At 39.0% G+C, this 11,761-nt stretch overlaps 1 pseudogene; it reads right to left on the bottom strand.

Moving 5' to 3' along the window:
* Positions 1 to 6,417: 6,417 nt before the first annotated feature.
* On the bottom strand, positions 6,418 to 8,003 carry LOC127140260 (leucine-rich repeat-containing protein 3B-like; annotated as a pseudogene).
* Between the last annotated feature and the right edge of the window lie 3,758 nt (positions 8,004 to 11,761).

Below are 11,761 nucleotides of genomic sequence, written 5' to 3'. Positions count from 1 at the left end.
TAAATAAAGCCACGTTATACTATGTTGATCACTCAAAATGTAATTGTGTGCATATAAGATACAGGTCGTTCCCACATTTTGATCAATTCATTACAATGTTTTAGTTAACTTGTTCCACGTTTTAAAGAATTTGTTTCCATGCTTTGTTTATTTGTGCACACAACAGACAGCCTTTCTCCCTTAGGCTATTAGCTAGCACACAACAGACAGCCTTTCTCCCTTAGGCTATTAGCTAGCAAGGGAACATTAGTCATTAATTAGTTAGTGTATTTACATTAATAAAATACAAAATAATATTAATATTCTCAGTATCAATATATTTAAAATACACTTCTGATAACCAGTTACAAATAAACCATCACACCTGCCGCTGCTCAACAATGGTGAGTGAAGGTGTGGCAAAATATGGAACATACTAAGAAAATGGGCAGAGCTTTCATTAATCCAATAATCTAGTGGAGCTAGAGAGAAGAATTTACACATTAAAAAACCCACCCACCAACACGTAAACAAGGTATTATAAACAGCAACGGCTTCAACGGTTTTTAGTTAATAAGGCCCCGGAATCCCTACCACACTTCAGCACAGCAGCCAAGACTGAGGCACTCTCAGATGGTTTGGTTTCTGCCATGACCGGGTCTAATAACCATTGGAAGAAGGGTAAGTATTTATTTAATGTGATCATAAATAATCATAGAGATCATACGTTGTAATGCTAATTTTTCATTTGTGCTCATCCTGTGAAGCTTGATGTGTAATGTAAAGTCATTATTCAGTGCCATTTATCTCAGAGTAAAGAGGTCATGATTACTGGGGGGGTCTTAATTTCTTTATTTTTTTTCTCTATTTTTCACCAAATGGCTTCCTCCTCTGCCTCCACCACTCGATCATCATCAAGGAGGATTTCCCAGATGCCATCCTTTGCAGATTCATAGCCACCGGAGAACGCCAACAGCCATGTCCATGTCTCCACTGACCTCCTGGAGGGAGTAAATTCAGGAGTGAATTACCAGTTACACCTGTGGCTTAACCTGCAATGACAAGTTGAAAAACTTACTGTGAGAAGGGCCTGGTGTAAGGTCTCAGTCATGGATGATTCATCTCAGCGAAGTGTTGAAAGGTTTAGTGGTACACACAAAGGACTGGCTTGAATATGCTGAAGAATTTGGATAGTTTAATCAACATATCAACATATTCTACAAGATCATGATATGTCTGCAGCATCACTGTCCTGTGAGAACCATGTGTCTCTAAAAAGATGACATTAATGAGCTCACAAAAATAGTCCTGTTTCAGCTTTGTGGCAAAGCATGTTCCTGCTAATCCAATAATCATTAACATTTAATCCCCCTGTTAATAGTGTTTATGGCCATTAACAGCTAGCTTTTGCTGCATCAACACAATGTGAGCAGAATTTGAACAGCAGAAAAAACTCAGATTTGATCATTTGTATTTGTTGCTACTTTAGTAATTCTGATCATCAAATGGGAGATATTGCAGCTGTCAGAAATGATATTTCAGAAATGATATTTCTGACTCATAATTACAACTAAGAGGCTAACGTGAATGGTTTTTCCCACTGGGCTGTTTGTACGGTATGAACAACGTGAACACAGCATTATCCATGGTGACAACCCAGCACTCTGTAAGTCCCATTCTCATGGGTTCACACACTGTCACAAGTCTGAACAAAACCTAGGTGACTCTGGAGTGTTGGCTTACCAGTAACTAGGTGACTGAGTAATTAACAAGACAACTTATGGTAGTGGAGAGTTATAAGTCCCTTTTTGGCAAAAGCTATCTGTCTATCCTCCACTTCTGACCCCTGTGCCAAGCTAATATGCCCCCCCCCCCCCTACATTAAACATGAGACGGATAGTTGCAGTATCATTCAAGTTTTGATGAGACATTAAAAAGCCAAGCCTTAAAAAGTAGTAACAGTATTGCTGGAATATGTATATTTGCAATATTGTTATTTCAGGGAAGACAACTATTGGAGAAAGACAGTCTTTGGAGGCTGTGAACTCTTGGGAAATAAAATACACTGGAAAACACATAGACACCAACACAAAGGCCATACTCTGTGTTGAGCTATTTATTCCTGAAAAACAAACAAACAAACAAACAAAAAAAACCTAATTTAGCGCTCAAAGCTTTGTATTTTAAAATCAACAGAGAAATAAAATATACCAAGAACCAATGCATACTTCCTTTATTTCATTTTCCGTATGTCATGCCATTACAACAAAACCTTGTTAGTCAGCGCTAACATTTTCTTTCTTAACTGTGAATGTCTATCACACACTGCTCTGTTGGTGCACAGAAAACTGTAATATGGTATAGTATAATTCAGTTTCACAACTTGTTACATCAACATAGTTGATACTGTTTTTTTTTCTAACTTGCAAAATAAACCTAAATTGACAAATACATGAACAGTAAGAATCCTTAATGAAGAATGTTTAGAACAAAGAGAGATGGTGAGAGAAGATGAAAAAGAAAAAAATAAAATGGTTAGATAAGTATTCAGGCACTTAGAAATACTTTCAGGTCCTTGGCTACACTGTGCTTCATTACATTGTACATGCATTTTATAGACTATCCTGATCCTGTCATGAGGAGTATAATGTTGCCTCTACAAGACAAGGCTAAGGGGTGTAGCACATTCAAGAACAACCGATTAAAGGGATTTCAAGTATTTCACACAACATCAACATCCTATTTACATGTGATCCTAGTGTTTACTATCTACGTATTCTCGTTGCATATCCCCTAAGCATCATTTTAAGAACCATTATTGTACAAATTATGTGACAAACAACATAAACATGAACTGAAGGGAAATTTCACGATTCCACCAACACCCGGTATCGAACATGTTAACTATCGTGCACGATTTTTAAAAGTAATTCTTTAAAGTTGGTAGTATTTATGAAATAGGTTTGGGGTTTTTTTGTATTTTAGATTTTTTTGGGGTGAAAATCTAATTTCCTCTACTTTTACATTGTCTTGTCTTTCATTTGACTTTCATTGTTTTTCTTTGGTCCTATGTTTTAGTGGGCTCCAGTGACTGTGATGGGAGGGAAGCCATTTGAGGAAATGACAGCATCATTTTCTCTTCACCCACTGCTGGGAACATTACTGTACTCAGTGTTATTAAAGGGAAATGATGCATGCATTGGCAGCTTGACTTGGGGATGTTTGTTTTAATTTGTGGTGATTGCCATCCCCATGCTTGATAAATCTGTCCTCCCCCTGAGAGGGCCTGGTAAGAAAGAAATGGAAAATGGCAGAGCAAACAGTAATAATTACCAGTTCTTTTTCCGAAGGATTCACTCAAACCACAAACAAACCCCCTACAAGAGGAGTCCACAGAAACAGACATTTAGTCTTGTGCTTACATTTGATCAGTGCAGATATACATATCAGATCTACTCTGACAACAACTGACTGAAGACAACAAGAACAAACGTAGACTTCACAAACCGAAAGAAGAAATGTACAGTACAACACAACGACTTTAGGTTCCACAACATCATATAAGACACCCTGGGTTGACAAAATAATCTAAACTCAAGGTCTACTTAGGGCAAGTACAGACTACAAGACTTTGAGAACCTCAGAGATGCAGTTGCACAAACTACAAAACATTTCTTGTCCTGGACTGTTGCCATGTAGGTGAGAGGGAGCTCAAACAACACAACTAATCTCAGACGAGATTCATTGATTACAAGATCATTCTGACTGGATAGCTCTGCAAAAGGAGCAAATGATAGCAATACCTGATGAGAAAAACCTGCTGGAAATGACAACAAGTTAGTTTATGTCCAGCCAGTGACAGAGCTTGACAAAGGCCAGAGCTTAGTCCTCCCCTCTAACTCTTGTGTGCACATAATGTCTGGAACACCCTATCTTCGCCCTCTCTTTCCATTATGTTTTGTTTTTGATCATGCTGATTTTAGGATTTGTGCGTTCACTCTAAGAAATGTGTCTGGGACAGGCAAATCTTGTCTGTAGTGGCCCTTACTAGCTTATTCCAGAGCATTCAGTCGTTTCTAACAGTCTTAGTCTGCAGATTGAGTTTGCTCAGTTCAGTTAGCTCAGAGTATCATCACATGACCTACAGAAATTAGGTCCCATAATAAGAAAACCTTGTTAATAGAGACAAAATAATGATAATGTCAAATCTGCAATACCCCAGAATAACAGTTTTTTTTTTTTTTTACTTTCAATGCCAACCTTTCTAATATTCTCACTTTCTACACTACCTGTGCATGGCAATGAGGGTATAGGTAAGGTTAGAGCTCATGGATGGGGTTAATAACATTAATACTCAGTGAGAGGACTCAAATTGTTTCCTGCATCAAAGACAGACACGCTACACATTGTTCCATCACACCAACCACCACACCATTACTTCTTGACTTGCCACTTAGAAGGTATACTGCTTCCTGTACTGGCACTAAATGTCATCATTAGACATAAATTGTAAGATGTGTAGAATGAACTGACATGAGCATCACTTCAAGGGCCTTGGGCTGGTTCAAAGATGGTCTCAGGTTGATGACTTAGACCCATACCCAGTCAGTGCTGTGACCAGTTTGGGTTTACAAGGTGTGATCAAAAAGCTCCAAGACAGTTGTGAACAGTGTGTGGCATGGTAAGCAATAACTGTTGTACATATTCCATGTTGAGTTGCACAATCAACATCTGGACCTGTGTTACATGTGTTAAAGTCTGTGAGGATCTCTATCAACAAGTCCATGATGACCCACCATTACTGGTGATGAGAGGTGGGTCTACAGCTACACCAAACAGACCAAACAGCAGTCTTTGCAGTGGAAGAGCCTGCAGTCTCCAGGACCAAGGGAAGAACATTACGTGTCTTTTTCTTTGACATTTGCAGCGTTGTGCACAGGGTCATACTGTCAATGTCAAATTCTACACTGACACTGTTCTGAGGCATTTGAGGGAGGACTTTTGGTGCAAATTGCCTGAAATCTGGTGCAATGGCAATGGGGTACTCCATCATGACAACTCACCTGCTCAGAGCATATTTTCAAGTGCACATTTATTGGCTGCACCAACACACTTGTTGCTCTGCACCTGCCCTATTCACTGAATCTGGTTCCCTGCTACTACTTCCTCTTCTGCAAATAAAATTCATACGTAATGGTCAGCGTTTTGTCACAGTGGAGGAGGTCCAGTGCGCATCAGATGCTGCTTGACGAACTTACAGAACGGGACTTTCATGGAGTGTTTCAAGCACAGTAGGATTGCTGGTGTATCACTGCATAAAGTGACTATTTTGAAGGAGAATGTGGCCAAATTTCTATCAGGTACAATTTTTGATTGCACTTTGTAGTGTACACAAACAGCTAATAGCATCTGATGATGTCTCCAGTGTTCATTCTGTCTAGTGTCCAGGGTGCTCATCACTTCACTAATGTGGTGTTCCCAACAGAAGTTGCACAGGATATCAAACCCAGCCAGCCCTGTCTTTAAAGAGTACCAGCAAAGATTTAAAAGTGTTGAATAGCTAGAAGTTCAGACAGCTTGAGCCATGTAACGAGTGTCCCACTAGGATGCTTCTGGTGGTCCCTATTGATGTAGCAGTGTTCATCCTCTTCAAATCTAGATGGGATTCATCCTCTCCTTTTGGGTAATTGATCAATTTTGATACATTTTTGTTCCCTGGTCAAAGTTCTGTCAACTTGTGACAACCTGTATGCTTCACAACCACTGATGGAGACTGTAGGATATGGTTGAAAGCTCAGAACAAGTTAGTAACTGGACCTTCAGTTAATATTATTTTGTCAGACTATTATTTCCATGGTCAAGGATTGCCTTTCTTAACCGCTCCTCCTGGAACAAGTGCCATTCTGGGGCCAGTTTTTTAAAACGCTATCTAGTATGTAATGCCTCGTATCCCTCAGCATTCAGGGTCTTTATCAATTACTGGTTCTAAGCTAATTTTCGCCTGGCTCGTAATGGTGACCTAATAGGTTGTATTGACAAGTTAACTAAAGCCATACCATTACGACTAACTAATTTTAATTTAAAAAGTAGAGCATTTTAAGTAATTTAATATATGATCATTTTGAGTTGCTTGACAGTAAATGTCCTAATTTTGACATGGTGAATCAGAATCTTGACATAGAACCTCATCATTTTGACACAGCATATCTTGTAGTTTTGATTTAGTAAATCAAAATCTTAATTTAGCATCTCATAACTTCCCCCAAGAAAGTCTGCACATCAGAAATGCTTACTTGGTATCGCATAATTTCTCAAGAGAGCATTTTTGTTTTTAATCTTCCTTAACATTTCATTGTTTCTTTTCTTTTCTTGGAAAAAAACAGGTATCCATTATAGCCACAATGAGAGACCACCATGCAATCTAGCCTACCTGTCTCTATTGTGAAAATTTTTTCATTGTAATTGTGATGTCTTTGTATCAAAGACAGGTCATCATTGCTCAAAGAAAGCAGGGAGGTGAGACCACTTTATACCTCATATATACATACCCTGTATTCAAAACTTTAATAGTCTAAAATGATGTTACACTGTGAAATTGTAAATATTGGAAATTAAATGTAATTTTAAGGGACATGGAAGATGCAATTAATTTAATTAAGTGTTTACAAAACTCAGTGTACATCTTGTAGTGGGCTTTGGGATACGAAAATGAAAGCTCTGGGAAATGGAGTATTGGGTATCATGTGTTACAAATATATTTCTTTTTATCAGATATTCCAAATTTTCATCTAAAAACAGCCATTATCATGTCAGTATTTAAACCTGAGAATCAAATTTTCAAAACTCTGTAAGTGATTTCTGTAGAAAAGATAATATTGGCCTTTGGACTCTGTGGCCTCCCTTCTTGTCTTATCTCAGATCAGTCATGAACAAACCCTGGTGCGGACATTCAACAAAATTTCCAAAATACAAAGATTTATCAGCAGTTTTGATGCTCACATCACTAGTAGTACAAATAGTAAACACTAAAAGTGGGTCCTGTTACATAAACATTTTGGTGTTCATTCGGTTTGTGGTGGACACAGTCACATTGACGCTACTGTCAGACAACAGTGCTAATATCATCAGCCTCGTCAGGTTTCTTGGGTTGCTAGGGAGAGACTTGAGGTACTCCAAGTGGCGTCGGGCATCCTCCTGATTCTGCCGAACATAATACACCACATATGAAATGACCATGGCAAACCAACCGAACATGGTAACCAGCATCGCATAGTCTGTGGTCCTTTTGGCCAGGTTACAGAGGTCAGTGTCTACTGCCAAGAACGGTCTTCCCTCCTGGTCACGAAGCTCTGAGCTCCCTGCAGAGAACCCGGGCGGCGCTTCGTGGTTATGGGCCATTCCACTGATAGCCTGCTGGAGGGCACAGTCACAATGCCAGGGGTTATCGTCCACAATGACGCGGGCCTTGAGCCGAGCAAAAGCATCCTTGTGTACGCTAGTAATACGGTTGTGGGAGAGGTCCAGTACCTGTAAAGTCCCTTCTATGCCACTGAAGGCCGCCTCCCCTAAAGTCTCCACCGCATTGTATGAAAGATTGAGCTCTCTCAAAAGTCTAAGCCCATGGAAGGTTTGATCGGGCACAGCTCCTATTTGGTTGTGATCCAACCTCAGCAGGACAGTATCAACCGGGAGGCTGGGAGGGATCTCTTTGAGGCGGGACTGACTGCAGGTAACATTGAGTCCGTGGAGGTGGGGATCGCGCTGGCAGATGCAGCCCTTGGGACACATGCTGGCCGAGGGGAAGCACAGGGCCATGAGTACAAGGCTCTGAAGGAGCAGGCACATGGGGATGGAGCGTGACAGCCACACGTCCAGCAGAGTCATACTGACCAGCCGTCAGCAGCATCCCGCCTGGGGCCACAACACCATTGGTCTCTTACACACATCGCATAGTGCCGACTGGTCCTTACTGTCTGCCCACTGGAGATACTGGAGTGTGAAATAATATTATCATGCTGGGTTGAGGCCTGAAATAAGACCAAACAGAAAGACATTAAGGTTATGGGTTGCCCATAACCAGCTTTTATCCCGGTGTGACACTTTATTTGTTGCTCTGTTCTTCAGTATCACTATCATGGACTTCATCAAATGTGGATAACTGCATTAGTTTGAATTTCTGACAAACTGAAACCACATTTTACAGATTTCGTCTTAACTTTTATCTCCAGGTGGTTTAAGCAACAAATCCTTAAGGTCAAACCTAAAGTAAAACTTTTCTGAAATTATTTTAAAGGAGCTTAATTCTTTATATGACAATGCAATGACAAATATGGCTGATTCTTTACTTGGACACATTATTATGAAAGATTGTGATTTTTACTGACTGATATCAACATTTTTCTTGTCTTTTGTTTCACAACTGGCCTGAAATCTGACTCGTGACACCTGACAGCAAACATTCACTAGTCTGACAGTGGGGTTCCCAAGACTCACTTCTCACTTACAGTTGATAAGCAGCTTCCAGAGTTTTAGAGACCACAGTAACAGAAGTACAGTATGTGATCTGGTCATTCACATCTCTGATTCTTTCACTCACTCTATGAGCAAATGAACATGGGGCACAAAATTTTACTTAAAGCAGCTATGACTTCTATTTTTATGATAATAATATATCGAGTGACAATGTGAAAACAATGCAACAATGTGTAAGGGGTTATTTGTGGAGATAAATCTATACAGATAATAGAACCTGAATCTACAGCTTTCCTTTGCATTATGGGGCTTTATCGTGAGTTTTAGCTTATTATATGGATGTGCGGCACCATATTCAATGACCAACACGCGACAATGTTGCATGGATGTTACTCTGGAAAAACACATTCTATAGTGCCTCCTCCGCATCACACAGAAGACAGACACAGGTGGAGACTAGCTGGTGTGCATAGTGGAGCATTTAGCAGCTTAAGAGCCAGATAATTTTCTTAGGAGTTGGCAGAGGCCACATTCAGACTGAGACAAGATTCTAAAAAAATGATAATGTTGCTCTATAATTACTAAACGTGTAAATAAGCAATTGTTTGCTCACAAGTTCAATATATCAACTTAAAAGTGATGATACAGTATGTCTGTGTTAAGAGTACACACTTGGTTCTGTTGCCCCTAGGTGGTCAAAAAATAAAAATCACATGTATATTTAATGAGAGTGACACGTGAATTTCAGCCCCCAGTATGGAGTTTATTCAACCATGTGTGTGTACTGGGAGAAACTGCACCCCACCACCCCACCCCACCCTGGCACCCCTTCATCTGTTGGTGGCTTCAGTGTCAGCCTTTGCCTAAAAACAGCCCTGTCCATATTTTCCAAACTGAATGAACAAAATTAACATGCCTCTATGGAAGGCATGGGGGAAACTGAAATAGAGTTTTTATTTACAACTGCAGGTATTATTTCCACAACAGCATTCCTGCCCTGTAAGAAAGGAAGTAATGTGATTTGTGACAACTTGCTAACAAAGGTGACTAATTTCACCACATCCACCTCACACTGCTCTCAGACACATCACATTGTTAGAATAAGTCACAGTTTTACAGCAGATCTCATGACAGCAGACAGAGATGTTCCTCATACCATCACCCCAAAAAAAGAAGCACATACTGTGTTAAATTATTCTTTTCTTGTATTCACAGCAATGTTTCCATTTGGTGTTTCATGAAAGCTGTAAAAATGACTAATTCTTTGAACCTTGCAGCTGTTTTCCAGGGAAATGTAATGGTTTACAGAAAGTAATATGTTTTATTTGTATTTTATGTTTATTTGGAATACATAGGGTCTGAACAGAAAAATAACCCTTACATTATTATTCCATATTATTCTTTGTAAACTGAAAGGCATTCAACAGTGTTTTGTTTGTTTAGTGAGAGAGCTTGTGGAGGATGAATAAATATATTCTACCTCTACCGATCTTCCACTTATTTGTTGGCACAGATGTAGCAATAATGTCTAACAACAACCTATGAGAAAGAGGAGAAGCAAGGAATAATCTGTTTTCTGCAGCACAGTGAGGACTAGTGGCAGCTCCCAGTCCCCCATCGAGCTGTTTTTCCAGTGCTGCTCTGCCATGAGAGGCAAAAACCTATTGTATGGAAACACGCTTGCTGAATCTATTAAATTTGCACCTGTGCTTATGGGAGGCCTGATCTCCTAGATTGTGTCCTCATTATTGCTGTTCATTAATGCCACCTCATAAATGATCTCACCAGTACTGGTTTGTTCTTCAGAAAGAGTCACAGCACAACAGGAATAACAAAAGCTGTAAGTGGATCCACATAAGTGCACAAAAAAGCAGAAATACATTACAATACAATTCCAATATAATGGTTGATTACAATACTTGGCTTTTGTTTAGACTTTTTAAAAGTAGTTTGTACAGTTCCTATTCCCATGTCTTTCAGTCCTGATTTGTGGGAGCTGCTATTGATTTATAATGCTACCTTCCCTTTATGTAATAATAATCTCCCCTTAGAAATTACTTCAGTATTGTGATATTGTGATATTTTGTAGATATTTCATGTCATGTGTAAAATAAAAACAAGACTAAACCTACAGCCACACTAGCAGCTCTACCTGGGGCACACACTTTTTTTTATTTACAATCATAGTAATTACTTTTCTGTATTGTAGTTTTCTGATGTTAGTGGCATGGTGAAAAATTCTAAGTTATAAAAATGATCCAAAGGAGAATATAATGTCTGAACCAAATTTGGTGTCAAGCCATTCAACACTTGTTAAGACATTTCAATTCTATGTATACAGCACCATTTCATTGGAAAATACAAATATCAAATATTCTGGTACCAGAAGAAAACTCATGTTTAGGATACATTGTTCGGGAACCATGAATGTCTGTACAAAATACTATGCCAGTCCATCAAGTAGATATTTCACAGAATAAGTGAAAACTTTGACCTGCTGGTGGCCCTAGATGGGAAGTCAGGAAATCATCAAGTCATTAGGATTCATCTTTAGGATACCATGAATGTCTTTACAAAATGGCAATCCAGTAGTTGCTGAGACATTTTAGGCTGGAACAAAGTGATGGACTGTCATCCCTTGGAGCTACATTGCCACTGTGACAAAAAAAAAGGAGTTTGGAGGCCTTAGCTTGAAGGGCCTTTAAGATGACATGAATACACTACTGTATGAAGTCTTCTGTCTGTTTAATTATTATAATAATTATTATTTTTAAATTTGATAATAAGGTTCTAAACAGCGCTCGGCTTGTGGATGGGCCTTGTGCCAACATCTTATTTTAAGACCTCAAAGGATAATTCCAGGATATTTCAACCTATTGAGGCTCCATGAGTTTTAATAACTTCCTATTTGCCACATCTGTATATGAGGGCAATTGCCAAAACCTCCTAAAGCTTTCCAAATAAATAGGATTTTTACATAAATAATTTAAACACTTCTGTGTAAACACAGATGCAAAGTTATAACAGCTCACAAAGGCACATATGGGGGGAAATGCACCAGGCTGTAATATACACTAGAATTATCCTTTATGTACATCTGTAATCTTTTGAGGGTATTACCAATAAATGATTTTCATTCAGGTCAAAATTCAATCAACTTTTATCTGCAGAGACATTATTAAGGTCCACCGGCTATTTATACTGTTTGCAATGGATAAATATTCAGTAAAATAATCAAGTGAAAACCAAGCAAACAAAAATCAGGGGTGGGAAGTGTGAAAATTATTTGAAAAGGGAATTTTCAATTAAT

The sequence above is a fragment of the Lates calcarifer genome, unplaced genomic scaffold, assembly GCF_001640805.2.
Source record: "Lates calcarifer isolate ASB-BC8 unplaced genomic scaffold, TLL_Latcal_v3 _unitig_4074_quiver_3259, whole genome shotgun sequence".
Taxonomy (NCBI): Eukaryota; Metazoa; Chordata; class Actinopteri; family Centropomidae; genus Lates; species Lates calcarifer.
The sequence above is the reverse complement of the archived record's forward strand: the minus strand, read 5'-3'. Positions and strand labels throughout refer to the sequence as shown.